Source organism: Stenella coeruleoalba (genome assembly GCF_951394435.1).
Source record: "Stenella coeruleoalba genome assembly, chromosome: 2".
NCBI lineage: Eukaryota > Metazoa > Chordata > Mammalia > Artiodactyla > Delphinidae > Stenella > Stenella coeruleoalba.
This window is the reverse complement of record NC_137147.1, coordinates 168754569-168779125: the sequence shown is the minus strand read 5'-3', so window position 1 is coordinate 168779125 and position 24557 is coordinate 168754569. Positions and strand designations below refer to the sequence as shown.

At 42.4% G+C, this 24557-nt stretch overlaps 1 long non-coding RNA gene across 2 annotated transcripts; it reads right to left on the bottom strand.

The window, feature by feature from the left end:
- Positions 1 to 533: 533 nt before the first annotated feature.
- On the bottom strand, positions 534 to 24426 carry LOC307182686. Of its 2 annotated transcripts, none has more exons than XR_013827236.1 (3): positions 22997 to 24426; positions 2481 to 2580; positions 534 to 768 (listed from the first exon to the last, which is right to left on the bottom strand). It is a non-coding gene; the product is annotated as an uncharacterized lncRNA (long non-coding RNA). The 2 variants fall into 2 exon arrangements; XR_013827237.1 differs by lacking the exon at positions 22997 to 24426 and adding an exon at positions 3540 to 3616.
- Between the last annotated feature and the right edge of the window lie 131 nt (positions 24427 to 24557).

Here is a 24557-nt window from a genome sequence, read left to right as displayed (position 1 = left end):
ATTAATTAATTTTTATTGAGATACAGTTAACTTACAATATTTTTAAAATTAAAAGAATTTTTTTTGGTGTTAATATGTTTATAGGATAAATCCTTGAGTGGAATTGCTAGGTCAACATAGGTGTGCTTAAAATCTTTTTTTTAAAAATTAATTTATTTTTATCTTATTTTTTGGATGCACTGGGTAGCTTGTGGGATCTTAGTTCCCCGTCCAGGGATCGAACTGGGCTCTCGGCAATGAAACCACAGAGTCCTAACCACTGGACAGTCAGGGAATTAATTCCCTTAAAATCTTAATAGCCATTGTCAAGTTACCTTCTAGACCGGTTGTACCAAAGTGCATTTCCACAGACTAATTTTTTTTTTTCCATGCAGCACAAGCTTTGTTCAGTGGCCAAAGAACACAGTCTAATTTTAATCTTGAAGTACAGATTGACCCTAGATGATTGAAGGATTTAGGGTCAGCCGGGCAGCTGAATTTTGGGTTACATACATCTGTCTGTTAGGTATATCTTTGGAAACTTTCATACCTGTGGATACTCTTGTGGATCACACCAGGTGGGCATCAGATATCTTCTTATGTTCTTCATTAGTTTCTTTTGCTGGTTTCCTATCCTCTGTCCACCCTGTAAGCTTCTTTCCTTCTTGCTTGTATGTTTCCCTGGGTGATTTTCTATGGCTTCATGCCTCATGGATGCCTTCGAGATCTGTACCTTCAGATGCAAACCCATGGACTCTTTGTTCCCCTTTGTATACTGTTGTGTGCACACTAGGAAAGTCCAGGATGCAGACAGGATTAAATTTTGATGTTTTTGAAGGAAAGTGAAAGGGATGTTCTATCCTACATGAGGATGGGGTGCTGTATAAGCTACAAGAGAAGCCAATGACTGATCAAGATTGAGCAACAGGGCTTCCCTGGTGGCACAGTGGTTAAGAATCTGCCTGCCAATGCAGGGGACACGGGTTCGAGCCCTGGTCCAGGAAGATCCCACATGCCGTGGAGCAACAAAGCCCGTGCGCCACAACTACTGAGCCTGCGCTCTAGAGCCCGCGAGCCACAACTACTGAAGCCTGTGCGCCTAGAGCCTGTGCTCCGCAACAAGAGGAGCCACCACAATGAGAAGCCTGTGCACCTCAAGGAAGAGTAGTTCCCGCTCACTGCAACCAGAGAAAAGCCTGCAAACAGCAACAAAGACCCAATGCAGCCAAAAATAAATAAATAAATTTATTAAAAAAAAAAAAATCCTGGTGACCTTTTTCTGCCCTCAAATAACTTTAAGAACAGTTGGACATAAAAACTTCAAACTTTACATATTCATGGCTCTCTGAGGAATACAATCACTGTTAGTTTGAGAAAAAGCTGAGTATTTTTTTTAGTTGGAAAGCTCTAATATTACATGTTTGCACATGCTTGGTACGTTACTCTTAGTCTGCTGATGAAAATTGATATGAGACTTTTATAGCATATGTGTAGATGCTGGGTTTTTACTTTATTTACCATGTCTTAGAACTTACAAAGGCATATGGAATTTATGCTGTAACCTTTACAATGAAGTTCAAACTTTACATCTGTTCAGCAATATAAAAACAGAGATCCTACCACGACACTGCAGAAGTCATGTAGAAAATCTTACGAAGGTGACTCCAAGAACTGATCTCAGTTATGTTCATACCCCGTCAAAGTAGGCCTGAGTGTTCTGGCACTCCATGGGAAAGGTTTTTTTTTTGGAAGGCTTCATAAGAGATTTTCACACACATTCCGGATAGAGTCCTACAAAGACTGCCGATTGCTAGTGTGGTCAGCCTTCTGACACTTGGAGTTTAAAAATAACTTTCATCAGAGTTCTATTTAAAACATGGAAGGTAGTTAATTCTTCACTGCCTCAATATATAACCCCCTGAATGTTTGGCCATCGCCCAAAATGCAAGCCCTTTGTATCGTCTTCTCCTATGGTTTGAGGTCCATAATATTACACATTCTCTTTTCCCCATTCATCTACCAAATGTTGTACTCTGGTCTCTGGAATCTCTTCCATCATAAGCAAACCCTCCTGTACTCTAAGCCTCTTTTCGGAAGTCTTCCTCTATTTACTCAAAGAGATGCTACTCCTTCTTACTACATCCCTTACGGTTGCTGGCAGTGTTATTTTCCTGGTACTCTCCATCCCTGTAAAAATCTTCGTAATGCCAAAATAATAAAAGAAAATAAAAGTAAAAACTATCCTTAACCCCCAGCCACGAGATAAACATGGTTGCATTTTTGACTATATCCTTCAGAACATGGGTAGTGATAATATTATGTGTATTTTTTTGCCATGTAACAATATACTATAAGTTTCTTTTAAGATTTTTACTGTGAATTATTTCAAATATATACAGAAAAACATAAGGAACTCTTACATATCCACTAGCTGGTTTTATGAGTTTTAATAGACAATCTACTAGTTATCTTCTGCTTATCACTCAAGGTTCATTCTTTACCTTTATGCAGCCCTGCAGAGGGCCCCAGGAGGCTGGCCAGTCTGGACTGATCCACTGCTTTGTTCTCTGGCTTCCACCTGGTTTGGCTCATAGGAGGAACCTGCAGGGGGAGATGGAAGGTGGGAGGTGGGTGAGGTCAGGGCGTTTATTCCCCTCACTCTCCAGCTCTATCCAGGCTGCTTGTTGGCTAAATCCTTTTACTCAAAGCCCTGGTTCCTATATGACAGTCATCTCCACCTAGCTCCTCTCTCTCTGGGTTCTGATAATCTCTTCACACCTAGGGTTGAGACAGCTTTCTGCTGTGATTAGTCCCAGGATACTGTGCTATCCCTTGGCGCCTTTCTCAAATGCGGTACACAGCTGTTATGCGTTCAATGATGTCCTTCCAAAACTCTTATGTTGAACTCCTAACCCCCAGGGCTTCAGAATGTGATCTTATTTGGAGATTGGATCTTTACAGAGAGAATCAAATTAAAGTGAGGTCATCAGGGTGGGCCCTGATCCAATATGACTGGTGTCCTTGTAAAAAGGAGAAATTTGGACACAGAGACAGACAGACAGAGGGAAGAAGATGTGAAGACACAGGGAGTAGAGGGCCATCGACAAGTCAAGGAGACAGGCCTGGAACAGACCCTCCCCGCACAGTCCTCAGAGGAAATCAACCTTGCCGACACCTTGATTTTGGACTTCCAGCCTCCAGAACTGTATAAACAATACAATTCTGTTGTTCAAGCCATCCTGTCTGTGGTACTTTGTAACAGTGGCCCTAGCAAACAAATACAGCACCTTTATAAATAGTCCTTTCATTAACATTTAATTATCCAGTTTGAGAGTGATAGCTATTTCCTGTTAGAATTGGACTGATCTAGATCTATAATCTATCAATCTATGCTTTATTTACTTCAGATTTTTTTTTCTTCTGTTAAGGAATTGAACAGTGGGGATTCATGAACTGCTTTCATGTCAGTACACGTTTGCACAACACTCTGAACATATTTAGGGAGCCTGATCTGGAGTACTCCTCTTACATTGGCCCACGTCTAGACTATTTCCACTCACATGGAGGTAGGACGCCTCTGGAGCTCTCTGTCCCTCCAGGGTGCTGTGATTCATTGGCTCCTTTGACCAAAATCACCTGTGGAATCAATTGGTAACAGTGCTGTTTCTGTGCATTATGAATGTTTTAATCACCCCCAAAATTAGACCAGTAAGCAATTGTTGGCTTACTGACAACCAGCACATCTGTTTGTGGAAGTCTCTTTTATTATAAAGAGGCAATATATTTGTCTTAGCATTTCACCTCAGGCCTTTTAATTTCCAAACTGTCATTTCCTTATTTGTCTCCAGTAATTCATTAAATCCTTTTTTTTTTTTTTAAAAGAACACCACTAAAGTAGAGGAAACTTTTGGTGTTCCTGATTTTTAAAAAGGGAACAAAAATGCAAAAAGCTTGGGACTTCCCTGGTGGTGCAGTGGTTAAGAATCCACCTTCCAATGCAGGGGACATGGGTTTGATCCCTGGTCAGAGAACTAGATTCCACATGCATGCCACAACTAAGAGTTTGCATGTCACAACTAAGGAGCCTGTGAGCCGCAACTAAGGAGCACATGTGCCATAACTAAGTAGCACGTGTGCTGCAACTAAAGGAGCTGGCGAGCCACAACTAAGGAGCCCACCTACTGCACCTAAGACCAAAATAAATAAATTAAATAAATTTTTAAAAATGCAAAGTGCTTTTCACTGGAAATAACGTATTAAAACAAATAAAACTCTTCTCTGCCAAATTAAATTTTAACACTGTCCTAGGTAGTGAAATCAAGTTTCATGCTCACTTGTCTACCTTAGGTAATTAGCGAAGCAGTTCTTTTAAACAGAACTAACTGAAGAAGAATGAGCAGTTCAGGAAAAAAGAAATTTAAACAGCCTTGGGGAAAATATAACTGGAAATTGAAAATTCAGTCCACATTACATTTTGAGCTACTGAGTGTGATTTGACTATATGGAAGAGTGGCCTGGTAAATCCCTCCAACCACCGTCCATCTTAAAACATGGCACTGAAAGCAATGCTTGCCACTTAGGTTAGTATTTCACTGTGGCTTTCAAGATAATATGCTGTCCATTTTTAAATAACATTTAACATGTTCATCTCCCTTTGACTGAGCACTTACAGCAAAATTATTAGTGCTTACGGCTTGCTGCAGACAGTATTTATGCTGTTTCTAGAAGCCACTTTTATCTGTTGGAAAAAAAAAAAAATCCCACCGCAGGATTTCCAACCTTTTAGGCTAACGTCTGACTCTATTAGCTCCTGAAGAGAAGAACCATAAATAATCTTCCCATTTTACATTCTATGCTTTTAGCTCAAGCATTAATCACAGAGGTTTTTTTCCTTTGCCTCATGAGAAAAACCAGTCTTACAGTTTGAAAATTTGGTTTACAAAATATGGTTTGTAGGGTAGGCAGGAGCGGGGGTTGGACATAGACAGAAGAAGGGGTCTTTGCTGCGCTTTATGAGGAAAAAAAACCTTGGGACAAATGGGCCTTTTTCCTTCCAGCACCAAATAATATCCCAGAGAGCTCCCTAGTAATACATTTGGGGGAGGGGAATCGTATTAACTCTTTCAGGTCAGAAGGGTGCTATTTATTCATCACAGTAACAATGCAGTCAAGTCACCCTGGGGCCCTGAGCAGCTTATGTGGCTCTGGAAGAGCTTAGCGTTTAAACCTGCCCCACAGGGTAACATGAGAACAAGATTAAGGCTGGTTAACCTTGTTTCTCTAAAATTCACATGCATACAATTTAATTATTATTATTGTTGTTCTTCTTGTCATTGAAGTGACAGGTGTTTTTAGATATATTTTATTCAGTAAACAGGCAGTTCCTTTTTCTTACAAGGTGATCATGGGAGAGCAGGTTTTTTTTTATTTTTTAATTATTTTAATTTATTTTTATTCATTTATTTTTTTTGGGAGAGCAGTTTTTAACCCAATTCTATACTTTTCTCCTTTTTTTTTTTTTTTTCCAAAAGACACTACATCATCCTTAGGAGTTAGCCTGGTAGGGCTCAATGGTGCTAGTTCTGGTTCAGCCATTAATTCCCTACATCATTTGCTCTTGAACTAGGTTTATGCTAGGTCCGTAACATTTCTGAGCCTTGAAAATTGCTTGCTTGATTTGATGTTACCTACTGACAAAATTTGCCTTTTGATTTTTTTTTTTTTTTTTTTTTTTTGCGGTACGCGGGCCTCTCACTGCTGTGGCCTCTCCCGTTGCGGAGCACAGGCTCCGGACGCGCAGGCTCAGCGGCCATGGCTCACGGGCCCAGCCGCTCCGCGGCATGTGGGATCTTCCCAGACAGGGGCACGAACCCACGTCCCCTGCATCGGCAGGCGGACTCTCAACCACTGCGCCACCAGGGAAGCCCCTGTCTTTTGATTTTGTTAATGCTTCCATATTATTTCTGATATGACTTAGGTTAGCTCAGACTTTTAAGGAACAATTTCAATTGACTTGGATTAATAGCAGTAATAATTTACTAAATGGCAGTGTTATTCATCCTTAAATATATACCTGTTCTTAAAGTCTCCAATTTCTGTAACAGCTGTAAGTGGGAATAAAATGACTAAACTACTACATACAAATTTTTCCTATGCTTCTCAAAACTGCTTTAACAAACAACACACCATATTACTTTTCTACTTTTTTCTACTTTTCTACTTTTTCTACTTTTTTCTACTTTTCATGAATCTGGAAGAACTTTATCACAGTTTTAACGTCAGTATCTTTTTTAATCTCATTCTGTACACCATTAAGCAGCTAGTCTCTCATAATTTAAATATTTTTGTCCCCAAGAGACTCAACTTAATTGATAAGTAAAGTAAAACATTCTTTCCATTAAGGAGTAGTGTTATTTTTTCTTTTCTGATAGCATGAACTATAGACTCCCACATTTCCTCCTTGCCTTGGCTACTTGGGTGCTTAGAACAAAAGGCTATTCTCAATTCTTAGAAACATTTTTTCTTTTTATTTCCCTCTCATGATTCTGATTTTCTTTGTGTTTTAAAGCTTTAGTATAGATATCTTTGTTATTCTGATCATTCTGAGAATGTGGTGGGCTACAGATAAAAACACTTTCTAGGTGTTTTTCATAAATCAGTAGATCAACAAGTATTTATTGAGCAAATGGAATGTTGTAAAATCTATATCAAATGATCTGAGGAATGACTTGCTTTTCTAGTGCTTTGGTAGAAAGTTCCCTGGCATTTTGACATGACAGGGAAGGGGATGGGAAATCTGCAAAAGTTAACATTCCTTGTCAGACTAATGGAATGAGGACTCAAAACTGCCTGAGACTGTAGATTAAGATTGGTGCTCACTGCATACAGAATCCAACAGAGCCGGCTCTGCATATTCACGGGGTGGGGGTGGGGGATAGGTTCCAGGACTCCCTCAGATTCCAGACTCTGAATTCGAACGTTCCTTATATAAAATGGCCTAGTACAGTTGGCGCTCTAAATCCTTGGGTTCCACATCCCGGATTCCACCAACCTTGCACTGATTTTGTTCTAAATTGATCTGTGGTTGGTGGAATCCGTGGATGCGGAACCTACGGGTGGAAGGCGGGGTCGGGCAACTGTAATGTTGGTGCTGAAAGAGGGGAACATAAAGGTCAGAGAGTCCCATTTCCTCATTTTGTACTGATTCCCAGTGACAGTGTTCAAAACATGCTACCTTAAAAAAATGGCACCTTGGCATATGGAATATTTTAAGCTGAAGAAATTTGAGGAACAGAAGATGCAGGAAGTATTCTCTGACCTCTCCATCTCCCCTGAAGCACGTTTTGAGATCCTCATGTGAGAGATGTCCTCCCCATTCCCAGAGGAAAGGACCATCCTTATCTCCCAAGACGGAGGGACTGTGAGAGGGATTTGAAGATCAAGGCTTGCTGTTTCCCCAGTTTTCTACCTTTAGCTTGTATCCTTTTGTCCTATCAATTTTTCTACAAGGTTACACTCTTCAGCAAACTTAAGTTATAAAAAGGCTCAGGTTTAACCACTTCTTTGGATTTCCATTTCCTTATGAAGGCTCCTGTGTCATGTAAATCTTACGGTAAATAAATTTGTATTCTTTGCTCTTGTGAGTCTGTCTTTTGTCCCTCCAATTTACAGGGCCCCAGCTGGAGAACCTATTATGGGTAGAGGAAGAGATTTTTCTACCCCTACACTATCTCCCCAGACATTTTTAACATACTTACTTTAAACTCTCTTCCTAATAGTTTTACTAAAATCAGTTCTTGGGTATAAAGGATCACCTTTGTCCTGTCTGCTGACTTTTCCTCAGTGGTTTATTTTCTGGTGTGGTTTCTGATTTTTACTGTGAAGTTATTTCAGCAGGGGTTGCTCTGTTTTCTATGAAAGTCTCTTGAGCGTTAGGTTGTTGGAATATTCCTACAGAATGGTTTTGCTTTTCCCCCTGACTGGGGACCTGTGGGTTCCATAGTGTCAAACCAGTTTATACGTTAATTTTTCAGCCTTGAGGTCCCAGTATCATGCAAAGAGTGTGAATTCCAACCTCATTTCTGCACAAGGCAAAGGCCTGGGTTTCGGATTTCTCTCCAGTGACTGTTTTTCTATTCATGGTAACAGCAAGTTTCCTTGCTGCTTCCTCAAATGGGTGGGCCAAGTTTTTCTAGGCTCCATTTCACAAGGGCCAGCCCTGTGTGAGTCCTGGCTTGACCTAGAGTCCTCTACTCCCATCCTCACATAGGTGTTAATGTCACAAACTCCAGCTGTTAAGGCTTATATTCAACTGATTCCCCTGTGGGCATTTTGACTTAGTTACCATCCTAAATTTTGCTGCATTCCTAAGAGTTTCACTTCTTGATTTCAAGCTCATTTATGTCTTAACATAATAAAACATTAATACAGCATTCCTATGAGGTTGAAGTGGAAGGATTTCTTACATTGGCTCAGTCGTCAAGTTGACTAGAAAAGCAAATTTATTAATGGAAAATAAGGCCTAAAAAGACAGAAGTATCTTGCAGGTGAGGAATATAGTGTTACGAAGCTAAGGTATAGATCATGCCATAAATACTCAGATTCTACTTTCTTCAAAACCTAAAATACCTAGATTTTTGCCTTGTATCCTCGGACCAAAAAACAAACAAAAACAAAACAAAACTCCCCAAAACAAAACAAAAAACACTATATCTTCCTTTTTTATTGCTTTTACTTTCAAAATATCATATGTCATTACTTTAATTGAGTATTGTACTTGAATTGAATGATAGAGGTGGTAGGAACACAGCGATGCCTTGGGAAATTACTTGCTGATACTATTTAATTGGGATCTTGGATGAGTTGGAGGAGAATTTGGAATAGGTGGCATGATAAGGAATTTTAACGGTCAAAAATGTCTCATAATAAGAAGAAAGAAAGACACAGTGGGCTTCCCTGGTGGAGCAGTGGTTGAGAGTCCGCCTGCCGATGCAGGGGACACGGGTTCGTGCCCTGGTCCGGGAAGATCCCACATGCCGCAGAGCGGCTAGGCCCGTGAGCCACGGCCGCTGAGCCTGCGCGTCCAGAGTCTGTGCTCCGCAATGGGAGAGGCCACAACAGTGAGAGGCCCACGTACCACAAAAAAAAAAAAAAAAAGAAAGAAAGAAAGATGCAGCAACATCAAACTGACCCAGAGGTTTGAGAGGAAAGCCTAAAAGATCAGAACAGAATTTGGTGAGATGTTCACACAACCTGTTAAGTGATAAGGGGAAAACAAAATTTAAGCTCTCTGGGTATGGACATGGGAAGTTCCAGCTGATTGGTGGGGGCAGGAAATCCCCACCAACATGGTAGGCAAGCAGGCACCTGGCCTGATAAACCTGGCTCAAGTTAGGATCATCCAAAGCACCAGCAGGTCCCAAGATCTGGCCAGAGATTCTGGACTTCAGCTGCCGAACCAGCTGTCTCAAATGGTGACTCTGCCCCACTCCATGTATAAGTAGAGGAATAATCGGAGAATAATCCCAGTCTCATCGTAAGGAAAAATCAAGGGTGCTCCATATTGAAAATTCTTGGCCATGTGTTTTAGGAAGAGCAGAGAAGAATGGACTTTTGGAATTGGAAATGGGACTTATTTGAAACAGCTCTTTTTACTGGAATGAACATAATATTTGGAATTAATCAGGATTTGGTTCTGACTTCAGGTTTTCCCCTTCTGGTTCTATATACTTGGGCTAATCGTTTGACCTTCTTGAAACTCATGTATTTCATAGGTGTTTCATTAGCAAAATGGGGATGATGCAAAATTGTTTCTGTGAGAATTAAATAAGGTACCTGGCACCAGTAGACTCTCAATAAATGGTAAATATTATTTGGATAAATACTTCATAAGAGGTGAGTGTCAATACTGAGGAAAGTTAAGAATGTGATGTCCTTAAAGAGATCATGACTGACCCTCAATCTAAATTAGTCCCCCTCTTACATTCTCTTGAGAATAAAGCTCTGTATTTTCCCTTTATAGCATTCGCTGCTATTGGTAACTGTGCATTTATTATTTCTGTGACTGTTAACATAGCATTTGCAAACAGTGCTGAGGGAGATTGTGTGAGGGCTGGGAAGAACTCCATGTATCCAACCAGGGCAGTTTCTACTTGGATCTGCTAGTTGTTCTTTTGAGGGAGCAAGGGGCTCAATGAGACTGGATTTTCCAATTTTTCATATAACCCAGAACTCTGACTTTTTGTGGGAAATGTCCCGGCCTTAAAATGTAGGTAAATAATTCAGTTGAAAAAAGACATGGTGTGGGCCAAACAAAATTCATTTGTGGGTCATGATACATCTGAAAGCTGCCAGTTTACAATCTCTGGTTTGTATCTGTCTCCATGACCAGAGCTATGACTATGTTATGTTCACTACTGTTTGTGTAGTGCCTGGTTCGGGCGGGGCACACAGTGGGCACTAAATGTTAATTGAAAAGAAGAGAAAGAAGAAAGAAAGGAAGGAAGGAAGGAAGGGAGGAAGAGAGAAAGAAAGAAAAGATTACAACTGGATTTCTTTTTCCTTTCTGTAAAGAATTATGTTGGAAAAATTGCCAATATTGAGAATATTATTAGACTCTGGGCAAGTTGACAGATTTCATATTTAGGAGTTTTAAGTTAGTTAATATAAACTATAAGAAAGAAAAACCACTCACTACCTCTCTGTATTATTTTCAGGCAAAAACCAGAATTGTGAATTTGTTGCTTTTATAACCAAATATTAATAAAAATGAAAATGTTTTGACTTCAGAAGCAAAATTTGCCATATATATCATATTGAACAAACTGTTGGTTTGCATATTGTCAAACCAATTTTTATCTACTGGGAAACAGACTTTAATCTCTGACATCAAGTTTTATTGTGTAATGAGCTCACCAAACATGCTGAACTGCGGATTTCCATGGTAGTATGATATGTGTACTGATTTGAACTCTGGAAGTCACTGCAGCTGTCATTTGGTGTAAAATAGGATAAAAAAGGGGGCTTTGGGGAGCTTAGATTTCTAGAGCTAATGGATGGTGGGGAAAACCTCAAATGCTAGATTATTTAGAGACTGTCTAAATTGAAGTGGCTATCTTTGACATACTTGTGTAAATTTAAGGATTCCTAGAGATTTGTCTATGGGGACAGAAAATATGCATTGGTAACTAGAGTGGTCTGCTGATCAGATTACTGAATTGCAAAACTGAAGATCAACAAATGTTCCTAATAGATACTTATTGTGAATCCTGCACTACATTAGGCACCATAGCCCAAAAAGAAAGTATTACGTGTGGTAGTGAAGGGGCCATCTCTATACTCAAGGAGTTTATAGCTTAGTTGAGGTGCCAAGACACATAACTGAGGAAGGATAAAAGACTCTATGATTAAGGGCTAAGCCATGTGTTAGACTATAAGTGTAACAGGAAATCACAGAGTAAAAATCACAGCAGGCTTCATAGATTAGGCAAGACATCAACTAGTGCTTCAAGAAAGAATGGTTATGATTTATAGAGGCTATCTTGAGCCTCTCTGCTTTTGAAAGTATGCTAATTTCTGTCTTGGGTTTTTCTTTAAAAAAAAAAAAAGTTGTTTCCTTGTCTACTATCAATTTACATATTTAAAATATTTTTTCTCTGTCACATTTAACCATCAACAAGTCCTAGGGTTTCTTTATTCAAACTGGGTTTCTTACCAATAATACCCTAGTTGAGGACTTTTCAACGTCATACATAGATTTTGATTTGTCTAAGTTCACTCAGCAAATGGGAAAGCCAAGAGTAGAACCCGGGTCCTGGGCTTTGTCTCTGACCTGGTATGGTATGGCCCGCCTTCCACAATCTCAAAACAAGCTCTACTGATGGGTTAAACAAACCACAGGACATCCTTCTGATAGAGTACCATGCAGCCATCATAAATTATGATTTATACTTATATTTACTGTTGTGGAAGTTGTTCACAGTGTATTGTTAAATAAAGAAAGCAATTAGTAAATATGATACCATCTTTGTAAATATATATCTTTACGTATATTTTGCATGGGAAAGATCTGGTGATTTTATTTAAATCATTAACAAGAGTTGCTCTTTGTACTGGGATTTTACATAATTTAGATTTTTTTCTTTGTAATTTCTCATTTTTTGACATTATTTATTATTTGTGTAACTAATAAATGTTAACATCCTCTCCTTCAGAAACCACGAAGAGCTCCTTATTGCTTACGCCAGTAATTAGAAAGATTAAAAACCCTGGTTGCATATTTTAATCACCTGGGTTATTTAAAAACAACAACAGGGCTCAGGTACTTCAAGCCGATTACATTAGGATCTCTAAAGGGTAGGGCCCTGGCTTTGGCTTTTTGAAAAGCTTTTTAGGTGGTTCTAATGTGCAACCAGCATGACCTAGGAACACATTAGAACTGTAACATCTCAGGTCCTACCCCAGATCTACTGAGACAGAAACTCTGAGACTCGAGTCCAGTAAGGTGTGTAAAAAGTCTGCCAAAGTTTGAGGACCATAGCATATAGGCTGGGCTTGACCCTCACGCTTCTTCATCCAGCCTTGACCTCTCCAAACTTACTCTATTGCTTTCCAACCCACAACTTGCACTCCAACCAGGCGAGCTTACTGTATGTCTCCTGAGCTTATGTAGCCAAGTCCATCTCTTCTCCCATGCTCTTCACTCTTCCTGGCATGCCTGGTTGCTCTCCCTTTGAGCCATCCAAATTTTAGCCATTCTTCAAGGCCCAGCTCAGGTCTTCCAACCTCCGTGAAGACTTTCTGCAGCTCTCCAGTCCTCCCACTACTACATCTCCCTCTTCTCTAACAATGACTTCTTCAGTGTTTTTTTGTTTTTTTTTTTAAACAGGGTTCATTATTCATTTAACAAAACTTGATTTTTAAATTTTTATTTATTTTTATTTTATTTTTTTTTTGCGGTACTTGGGCCTCTCACTGTTGTGGCCTCTCCTGTTGCGAAGCACAGGCTCCGCACGCGCAGGCTCAGTGGCCGTGGCTCACGGGCCCAGCCGCTCCACGGCATGTGGGATCTTCCCGGACCAGGGCACGAACCCGCGTCCCCTGCATCGGCGGGTGGACTCTCAACCACTGCGCCACCAGCGAAGCCTGCTTTTTTAAAATTAATTAATTAATTTATTTTTGGCTGTGTTGGGTCTTCGTTTCTGTGCAAGAGCTCTCTCTAGTTGCGGCAAGTGGGGGCCACTCTTCATTGCGGTGCACGGGCCTCTCACTATCGCAGCCTCTCTTGTTGAGGAGCACAAGCTCCAGACACGCGGGCTCAGTAGTTGTGGCTCACAGGCCCAGTCGCTCCGTGGCATGTGGGATCCTCCCAGACCAGGGCTCGAACCTGCGTCCCCTGCACTAGCAGGCAGATTCTCAACCACTGTGCCACCAGGGAAGCCAGTCAATAAGTGTTTATTTTGTTCCCATTATTTGTTTTGTTGTTGTTGTTTTTTGCCTGTACTGCATGGCTTGCGGGAGCTTAGTTCCCTGACCAGGGATTGGACCGTGGCCCCCCGCGGTGAAAGTGCTGGACCACCAAGGAATTCCCTCATTCCTATTATTTGTGAAGCATTGAGTGAAACTGAGAAGAACTATGTCAGGGTCCCTTTAAAGGGCTTTAACTTGTTTATATATGGGATTAAAGGAAGGAAATCAGTTGTTGAAGGAGATGAGATGACAGCTGATAGGATGAGAAGTTAGGACATGTGAGAAAGGTGGTTAGAAGAGCTGTGAGGCAGGGGCACTGGCAACCCGAATGTGGGTCACTTGCTCCAGATGACAGTTGAAGAGAGGAAAGGAATAAGCTCTTCCAAGTACCATGTCTTTTAAAAGAACACATTTTTACTCCTATTTACAAAAGTAAGGGGCTTAGCGTAGGAAATTTGGAAAATATAGAAAAACAAACAAAAAAATCACTTGCATTCCTACTATCTGAAGATAAACACTGATGCTAATTCTTTCCTCTTTAACCTCTGTCTTTAAAAAATAACTCAATGTGGGCTTCCCTGGTGGCACAGTGGTTGAGAGTCCGCCTGCCGATGCAGGGGACGCGGGTTCGTGCCCCGGTCCGGGAAGATCCCACATGCCATGGAGCGGCTGGGCCTGTGAGCCATGGCTGCTGGGCCTGCGCATCCGGAGCCTGTGCTCCGCAAAGGGAGAGGCCACAACAGTGAGAGGCCCGTGTACCGAAAAAAAAAAAAAAAAAAAAAAAAAAGACTCAATGTGAATAGCCATAGATAAAATATATTTTATAACAATATAATCATATTTAACATACTATCCTGTAACCTGAAAATTTTACTTAAAATTTTAAGTAAATACGATTTCACATATTTTCATGTCAATTTTTAATGATCATAATATTTTTCAGTGGTCATGGACTGCTTCACAATTTAGCCAATCCTTCTGTTGTTGGATTTTCTCCCCCATTTGATCATTTTTCTACTTGTGGGTTCCATCTGTTCTCTTAAAATTCTCCTTTAAAATGCTCAAGCAAATGTTTGTGTATCACAAAATATTTCTTTAGCACACTTTTAGCAAACAATTGTATAATTGCTTGGGAATCCACCTCTTTCTCTTCTATCACCCTTCTACAGATTTTGATCATCTTTCTGAGAAATTTCCTCAATGTTAGTTTTCAACTCTTCCATTGAATTTTTAGTTTCTGATAACGTATTTATAACTTCTAAAAACTTTTTTTCTGATATTTCATCTTTTTAGAATATTCTATTCTTGTTTTGTGCTACAATATCTTATCTGAGGATTTTTATTCGTTTTGTTTTTTAACACTTTCTTCCTACATAGTTTCTTTTTCCTCCAAGTTGCTATTTTCTTTTTTGTTGTTGTTGTGGTACGCAGGCCTCTCACTGCTGTGGCCTCTCCCGTTGCGGAGCACAGGCTCCGGATGCACAAGCTCAGCGGCCATGGCTCACGGGCCCAGCTGCTCCGTGGCATGTGGGATCTTCCCGGACCGGGGCACAAACCCGTGTCCCCTGCATCGGCAGGTGGAACTCTCAACCACTGCGCCACCAGGGAAGCCCCCAAGTTGCTATTTTCTGTTTGTTGCTTTGGTGTCTGTGAAGTTAGAGGGAATAGTACACAAGACCACCCTCACTTCTGATACCAACTGCAAAAATTCAAGGGTTCATGAGACCACCCTTAGGTGTGATAACTCACTAAAAGGACTCACAGAACTGAAAGCTATGGTTTGGGACGAGGAAGGATGAGAGGGTGTGGGATGATGAACCTTTGATTCCTGGATGGCTACAGGGTCATCCATGGTATGGAACTGCAATTCTACTGCCATCAGTTACTGGAGGTAAAAGTTAACAATGGAATCTAGAAATGATGAATCCAACTCCAAGGAGCTGGCTCACTGGATGCATATAGAAATGCAAAATAACAAGAAACAAGCTAACTATACAATCCCTTGGTTATTATTCTCTGAAACAGCTAAAATGAAGTTAAAGGAGAATGTTAGGGCAGATCCTGACACGGGACCAAGCTTGGACTCTGAGCTACAGCTGCTAGCCTCTGGGTCATTACCAAAGCGAAAAGTTATGTTGAAATAACAGATAGTGAAGAAGGTTAGAGTGATACATAAGAGAATGGGGAAAGAGAGAAGGGAGAGTTAAAGAACTCATCCCAGGGGACTTCCCTGGTGGTCCAGTGGCTAAGACTCCCCACTCCCAGTGCAGGGGGCCCGGGTTCAATCTTTGGTCAGGGAACTAGAGCCCACACGCATGCTGCAACTAAGAGTTTACATGCCACAACTAAAGATCCTGCACGCAGCATCAAAGTTCCTGCATGCCACCACTAAGACCTGGCACAGCCAAATAAATAAATATTAAAAAAAAAAAAAAAAGAACTTACCCCAGCAGGATAGAACTCTTTAAATGGTGATTAAGAAATGGGATGAATAGGGACTTCCCTGGTGGTCCAGTGGTTAAGAATCCGCCTGCCATTGCAGGGGACATGGGTTCGAGCCTGGGTCCAGGAAGATCACACATGCCATGGAGCAGCTAAGCACATGTGCCACAACTACTGAGCCTGCACTCTAGAGCCTGCGAGCCACAACTACTGAGCCCGTGTGCCACAAGTACTGAAGCCCATGTGCCTAGAGCCCGTGCTCCACAACAAGAGAAGTCACCGCAATGAGAAAAGCCCGTGTACCGCAACAAAGAGTAGCCCCTGCCCGCCACAACTAGAGAAAGCCCATGCACAGCAATGAAGACCCAACACAGCCAAAAATAAATAAATTAACAACAACAACAAAAAGAAATGGGATGAATAAAGTGGAATTGATATGGTCCAAACAAAGGTCTTACTGAAGCACTCTTGGAACTTGGGTGGGTTGATGAGAATCCCTGAAGGTCCCCCAACTCTGAAGGGTTCTAAACAAGTCTGCTCTATATATCCTAGTTTTGAGAAATTTAAAAAGCCAGAAGACAAAGATGACAAACAGAAATCTGATCTCCAAACCCCCACGTTGATAATCAAGATAAGGATTGACAGGGGGGCCTGGGTCTCTTGGCCTGACCCCTGTCTGAAGACTCACAGTCATGTGCACGTGAGTGGGTAGAATGGTCAGAGGGTGGAGAAGAGACTTTCCTAGGATTCCTGGACATGGGAGCCCAATGCACTGTGATTCCAAAATCTGTCGTAAAGTCCTAACAGGGCTACACTGAGATTGGGAGGATGTAGGAATGCAGTGGTTGATAGGATCAAGGTAAAAATTTGGATGAAAGCTGGAATGACTGAACAGCTTCCAGAAAATTGGAATGTTTGTGTCTCCTTTACCTGAATGTACTATGGGGATAAATATTGTGTCTGGCTGAGGAACGTGTCACCTATTTTAGTATTGTAAAACAAAAGTCATGTAAATCTGCCCTTCGGCCAATGTTGATTTGACATGCTCAGTGGAAACCAACAAGATTGCCCAAGCCCACACAGGTTGTTAATTTGAAAGAATATAGAACATCTGGTGGACAAAAAGTTTATTACTTTAATTAATGCCCTGTTAGAAGCTTGAGTGCTGGCTCAGACAAATTCTCTCTACAATAGCCCTGTGTGAAGCACAGACTGAGGCTTATGGTAAAAGCCAGTGATCACCACCCAGCAGTGACCACTGGGATTTTGGACCATAAAATTCCCATTTGAGAGATTACTAGCTTACTCTCAGACTTTAATTGAAACTGCCTCTATGACCGCGGGATATAAAATAATCTTGAAAACTGAAATACCCCAAATGTCTTGGGTGATGTTGAAGAAACATTCTGGGTTTAACCCTGGCTGTCCAGTGGTTAAGACTCCGCCCTTCCACTGCAGGGTGCACAGGTTCCATCCCTGGTTGGGGAACTGGATCCCGCATGCTGCGTGACAAAAAAATTAAAAAAAAAACAAAACCCAAACAAAACAAAAAAACATTCTAATGGGGGAGGGCCGTGCCCAGAAGAATTTCATAATAAAATGGAAAGGGTCTGTACAGGGACATGTTATCATGGGAATGCTAGGTACTCATTGTTTTGCTGTAAAAAAAGCCTTGGCAAAAAAACCAAGGAGTGGCCTGTATAGTAAAGAATTTAATTTTGCTCTAAAAACGTTCTGGCCTTTGCCTTAGGCTTCTGGGAGGTAATCTCTTAGCTCTTGGAATGTCAGGCTGATAGGATTGCTTTTGTTTGCCTGGGGGCTTTGAGCCATGCCAACAGCATGATTTAGAGTGGGTGTTTTGGGTCATGTCAAAACTCTGGACAGACAGGGTGAGCTTCCCTGGTTGGCAATAGTCTGCTCACTGCCACACATCATTCCTGGATGCCATGGGGAGAGGACAAGGAGAAAACTCTGCCCTGTGCACTTCCTCTCTTGGCTGATTTTAATCTGTATCCTTTCGTTGCAGTAGACCATAACTGCGTAAAACAGCTTTCAGCATGTTCTGTGAGTCCTTCTAGCGAATTAAAGAAAAGCCTAAGGGTGGTCTTGCGGACCTCCAAATTTACAGTTGACGTCAGAAGTGAGGGTGGTCCTCTGGACCGTTCCCTCTAACTGTACAGTGTCTTTCATATTAGACGGCTTCCTTGGATACCTGTTGATACTTGAGTGTCAGCTCCCACTTAAGCATGGATGGGTAAAAATCTGTGTGTCGTACCTACACATGGACTGCACTTCACATTAGGCTGGCTGTTCAGTGGGAAACCTCCACGTAGATGTTTGCTCTTGGACTGGTCACATTCTATAGAGAAGACTTGTCAAATACTGCTTGAGGGAGGTGCTGATGGTCAATGTTCTGCAAGCCCAGGAGAAAGAAAGGTGGCATCTCAGCATCCGGTATGCATATGCTAATGAATCCCTCCATTTTCTTCTGCTTTCAATTATTCCTTGCTGCCCCCCAGTCCCAAGCCCCTTGCCTTTTCCCCGTTTGTGGGGATGAGGCAGTAGCTTGATTGTTTGTAGCTGGCAAGGGAAAGGAAGCTCTAATTGCTTCTCAGACAGACTTTCAAGTCTCTCTTTTATTCTCCTTCCCTGCCTCACCCCAGCCTCCATTTCAGCTCCATTTCTAGCAGTGTCTGATGCCACCAATTCCCAAGCCTTTTGGGGCTTCTCGGCCATAAATCCAGTTGTTTCTTGACTTTCTTCACTGTCAGTTTAGGATTTAGTTTTTTCAGGGTGCTAAATCATTTGTCGCTTAATAATCTGCTTTCCGGCTTTCACAGTTTTCATGCTTTGTTTTCTCTCCTTTCTTTTTTGGGGGGTTGGTTCATTGATTTAAACCCTCTGGGTGAACTGGGTCACATCTATTGGTTCAGTAGATTCTGAGATAGGATTTCATTTGATTTTGCCTAAGATTTTTAAGACTGGGACCAGAAGCAAACACTCTCAAAACTGGAAGGGATGTGGGAGATCATATATGGGACTTGCCCCGCCCCTTCCCACAAGCTGAAGTCGTGGCCCTGACAGGGGAAAAGACTAGCTTAATATCTCACAGCCAGAGAGGGGCGGGGCTGGGACTGGCTTCCGGATCTGGTGATTCCTAGGCTACCAGTTCTTGCTGCTAGGGACAAGAAGGAAGCCCCCAAACAGAGCTCAGCCCGAGGTTTTCAAATGAAGGTCCATAGAGATGTGCTGGGGTTCTGGATACGTTTGGCTTAAATTGCATTTTAAAATAGATTTAAAGCACTCATGTTTATATTTTGCCCTTTTTTTTTTTTTACCAATAAAACACTACTTTTATTGGATTAAAAATCCCTATACTGTCATTTTAGCACGGTTTTAGGAGAGAATAGACATAAGTTCAAAGGTTCAATTCTTCCATCTTTGCCCAGACGTCAGGACTTTGTTTTCTGTATCTTTCTTGGCTTCCACGATGATGCAAGGTGACAGCAAGGACATAGAAGATACATAATGGTGTTGCTGACTAACTTCTCAGGAAGTAAAGTAAAGGCGGTCCAGAAAAACAATCCCTTATTTTTTAGTTGGGTGGGTGATAGGGTTTTACATTTTATCCTTGGTAATGTGCTTGATCATTCCTAACATAATGGAAAATGGGGAAAAAAACAAAGTATCGGGGTAAGAAACAACAGAAGGATGAAAGGCTACAAAAACAATGAAGAGAAAACAAAAGTGAGAAGATGCCCTTCCTCTGGCTTTCAGCTCCAACCCGGCCCCACCTCCCTTTTCTTTTTCTTTTTGCGCTTGAGGAGCATAATCCAAATAAGAATTCATTTCAATGCTTAGTAATAAAAAGAGAAAAAGAATCACCTGCTTTTAAACTTCATAATAGGTCTTTAAGGAGAATTAAGGTCTTATATTATTGATTAAAAAGACTTAAGAGATAAGGCTTCCCTGGTGGCACAGTGGTTGAGAGTCTGCCTGCTGATGCAGGGTTCGTGGGTTCATGCCCTGGTCCGGGAAAGATCTCACATGCTGGGGTAGCGGCTGGGCCCATAAGCCTGTGCTCCACCCACCCGCATACCGCAAAAAAACAAAAACAAAAACAAAAAAACCCCCAAAGACTTAAGAGATAGTATCATGCCTCAAGTACATTGTTATGTCTTAAGAAATACAACAATTACATAGAAGGTGTAGACCTTGTTTGGACCCTGGTTTGAGCAAACCAACTATAAAATGCCATTTTTGAGCCAAATCAGGACATTTGATTTTGGTCTGGGTATTAGATGACATTAATTTTGTTTGTATAGCTGATAATATTGTGGTTATGCATATACATAAATGCCCTAATTTATACAGGTGCATGAAGACATGCTATATGAGAATTACTTGAAAATATTAAGATATTACTGCAAGCGGACTTCCCTGGTGGTGCAGTGGTTAAGAATCCGCCTGCCAATGCAGCGAACACGGGTTCGAGCCCTGGTCCGGTAAGATCCCACATGCCGTGGAGCAAGTAGGCCCGTGCACAACAACTACTGAGCCTGTGCTCCAGAGCCCGCGAGCCACAACTACTGAAGCCCGCGCGCCTAGAGCCTGTGCTCCGCAACGAGAAGCCACTGCAATGAGAAGCCTGCGCACCGCAACGAAGAGTAGCCCCCGCTCGCCGCAACTAGAGAAAGCCCACGCGCAACAATGAAGACCCAACGCAGCCAAAAATAAATAAATAAACAAAATAAATTTATTAAAAAAAAAACACAAAAGGGTAAAAAAAGAGGGAATGGGGCTTCCCTGGTGGTGCAGTGGTTGAGAATCTGCCTGCTAATACAGGGGACACGGGTTCGAGCCCTGGTCTGGGAAGATCCCACATGCCGCGGAGCAACTAGGCCTGTGAGCCACAACTACTGAGCCTACGCGTCTGGAGCCTGTGCTCCGCAACAAGAGAGGCCGCGACAGTGAGAGGCCTGCGCACTGTGATGAAGAGTGGCCCCCGCTTGCCACAACTAGAGAAAGCACTTGCACAGAAACGAAGACCCAACACAGCCATAAATAAATAAATAAATAAATTAATTAAAGTACCCTTAATTAAAAAAAAAAAGGGAATGAAAATTTTTAGGCAAAACAGCAAATGAGGTCATGGATGCTGACTCTACTTGGGAAAGGGAGCTCTGGAACACATGGAAAATGTGTAGAAACAAAATGAGACTAATAATACTAACAGTAAAAATAGTAGCTAAGACTCATAATAAATAGGCTTAGCTATCTTGCTGCTATTATCAATAATATAGAATAACTGCAAGGTCTTACTTCTCCTTAAAAAGTTTTTTAAAAGGTGATTTTTAAAAAATTTATACTTGCTGCTCTATATCAGGCACTATATTTATCTCACTTATATGATCCCAACAAGCATGTGAGTTAGACACTGTTAATGTCACCTTTTTACATATGTGGAAACTAAGGTACAGAAATCTTAAGTGACTTGCCCAAGGCCCCATGCCCGGGAAACAGCAAGCGAGGATTCTCGTCCTGCCTGGAGACCATACCATTTACCTTTAAAATCCTGACCAAAAGAAAAAGAAATTATTTTTGGAATGCACAAAACCATGGCTATTTTGACCAAGGAGATTTCTGTTCAATGTTTTATAGATATAATTTATGGTACATTGAAAAAGCAAAAATGCACCAGAAGCCCAACTGCTGTGCACGTAGTTTCTGGAAATTTGTAGGATAACTGTGTTCAGAGTCACCTCTAGCAGTTGTGATTTGATTTCTCCCAGGTGGAAAATATGTCCTTTCCCACACAGTAGTGGCTGCCAGGTAAACTCAGTGTCCCTTTGCTGCCCAAAGGGGACTCCTGGGAGAAGAAGAGAGGTTGGCTGCAACCACAACATTTGACACCAGCTGGCTCCCCTAAACATAGGGCTTCTGCTACATTTTAACACTTTTTTTTTTTTAGTGCATGGCAACAGAACCATTACAGAATTAGCTGCTTTAGAGTAAGACAGCAGTGGATGAGACAATTGGAAAATGAAATCTATTTGGGAAAGTAGAAGCTGTCCATTGCACTTATGTGGGCCTACAGTTAACGAAGCTCTTTTCGCATAAAAAAGCAGAAAATGCTCTTTTGAAAAAAAAAATAAAAGGAAAGAAACATTAGTGATTTTTAAAAATGCTGAATCCTAGGTGTAGAGGGCTTAAAAATGACTCAGGTATGTACTTCGTGCCTGTGTTTTCAACTCTGACTTTTGCATGAGCAGGAAGAGTAAGAACCAATCTTGTTGATATAAACGATGTCCTCACCCACGGTGCATGTCATAGGCTTCACTAGGCGGCATTTGAATTGTGAATATTGCAGTTGTAGAAGGAAGAATGAAAATAAAAACAAGGAATGAGGAAGATGGAGGAAGATTATAGGTTGTGTCCATGCAGTTTATGGCAAAGGAAAGCAGTGGCGTCTGGCTCAGGACAGGGGTACGTGCAGGGGATAGCTGCAGGTAGTAATTGAAATTTATATAGACTTTGGCTAAACTGTGACCACCACCCACATTATCCCCATAGTCTCCCAGGTCAGACATCATACCATTAAGCGTGATACAATCGTTCTCACAACAGGGGCTACTAGTTAGAGAGAACTCCAAGATGGTTACTGAAATGCTTGATGAAAACAAAGGACAAAAAGAACACCTCCATGCTCAGAAAGAAAAAATGGAATTGGTTTGCTGCAGGGCCTCTGGACATACCACATGACGATGTAAGGGGCGTTTCCCCCTCACAGACCCTCCAGGTCAGGATCCACATGGTGCAGAATAGAGAGAGCATTGATGAGAATATGTGTCAGTGACTATATTTAGCATGATACAGATTTTCTTTCTTTTGCAGAGACATAGGTACATTCTGTACCGCTACTAGTGTAATAATAATAAAAATGATCATTTACTGAGTGATTACTATGAGCTGACACATGACTTGGGGAAGACGTGAACCCCCAAAGGTATGGATGCTGCTCAGACCAAAATAACAGAGGCCCACTATAACATTCCCATCCTCATTCAACAGAAAAAGAATCTGAGGCTCAAGGGGTTAAGTAACTTACCCAAGGTCACACAGCTGGTAGGTGAGGAAGCCCTGTCTTGACACCTCATATTTTGTGGACTGTGAGTGGACATATCCAGGCGGCACAATTCTGGGAACCATGTCCTTTGAACACATTTGTGTAGGATATAGTAATTTTAATACAGTTAAATATGAACGTAACAAAGGCATTCCGAAACTTGGTTTCCGCTGCTCCTATCAGGGTGTTTCTGGGTTCCCAAGCTCTGGTGCTTTTTTTTTTTTTTTCGGTACGCGGGCCTCTCACTGTTGTGGCCTCTCCCGTTGTGGAGCACAGGCTCCGGACGCGCAGGCTCAGGGGCCATGGCTCACGGGCCCAGCCGCTCCGCGGCATGTGGGATCTTCCCGGACCGGGGCACGAAACCGTGTCCCCTGAATCGGTAGGTGGACTCTCAACCACTGCGCCACCAGGGAAGCCCCATCTGGTGCATTTTTCATTGCAGTTATTGTATTCCTCATCTCTGTTTGGTTGTCCTTTATATTTTCTAACTCTTTGTTAAAAACTTTTAACCTCTCACTCTTTGCATCCATTCTTCTCCGGAGTTCTTTGATCACCTTTATGATCACTACCTGAACTCTTTCTCAGGTAGATTGCCTATCTCCACTTCACTTAGTTCTTCTTGCTGGGTTTTTTCTTGTTCCTTCATCTGCAAGGTGTTCCTCTGTTGCCTCATTTTGCCTAAATTGCTGTTTGTATTTTTTTTTTTAACTTTTTTTTTTCGGCCGCACTGCGCAGCTTGCAGGATCTTAGTTCCCCGACCAGAGATCCAACCAGGGCCCTCAGCAGTGAAAGCACGGTGTCCCAACCACTGGACCGCCAGGGAACTCCCAACTCTATATTTTTATGTATGTGGTAGGTTAGGTACATTTCCCGACCTTGGAGAAGTGGCCTTTGGTAGCAGACGTCCCATGTTTCCCCACAGCGCACTCCCCTCGTCACCTGACTCATATGCTCTAGGGGTCCCCCTAAGAGGGCTGCACGGGTCCTTCTTTGCGGCGGGCTGACCATGAGGGCGGTCTGGTAGGCTTGGTTGGCCCCGGGCCCTGCCTTGAGAGGAGGCTGCCGGCCGCTGCTCGGCAGGCCCAGGGCATGAACCGGCTGACGGCGGACCCCAGGAGGCCTCAGGGCTAGTGCGGCCTCACCGGCGGGTCTGGGCTTTTGGGTGGAGCCAGGTCCTGGGGTTAGTGCCGGCTTACTGGAGGGCAGAGCCGGGTCGTGGAGTCTGGCTGCAGGGCCCAGGGCTCCCGGAGCTGGTGTCGGATTTCGGGGTAGGTGCGGGGAGCAGCCGGTTCCTGACCCAGTCGCGTACGAAGTCCAGGCTGTCCCGAAGCTCGTGTGGCCTGCTGGTGGTGAGTCACGGTCAGACCTTGCTAGTGGGCAGGCTGGGTCCGCAGGCTGTGGATTTACCACCTCTGGCGTCTCCCCTCGGGCGGGGGAGGTCGGTGGGAGGCTAGAGCAGGCTCCGTAGGGAGGGGCCAAGCGCAGGGGATTCTGGGACTGGTCCTGAACGCAGGCGGGCGGAGCTCGTCCTGGGCCCTCTGGT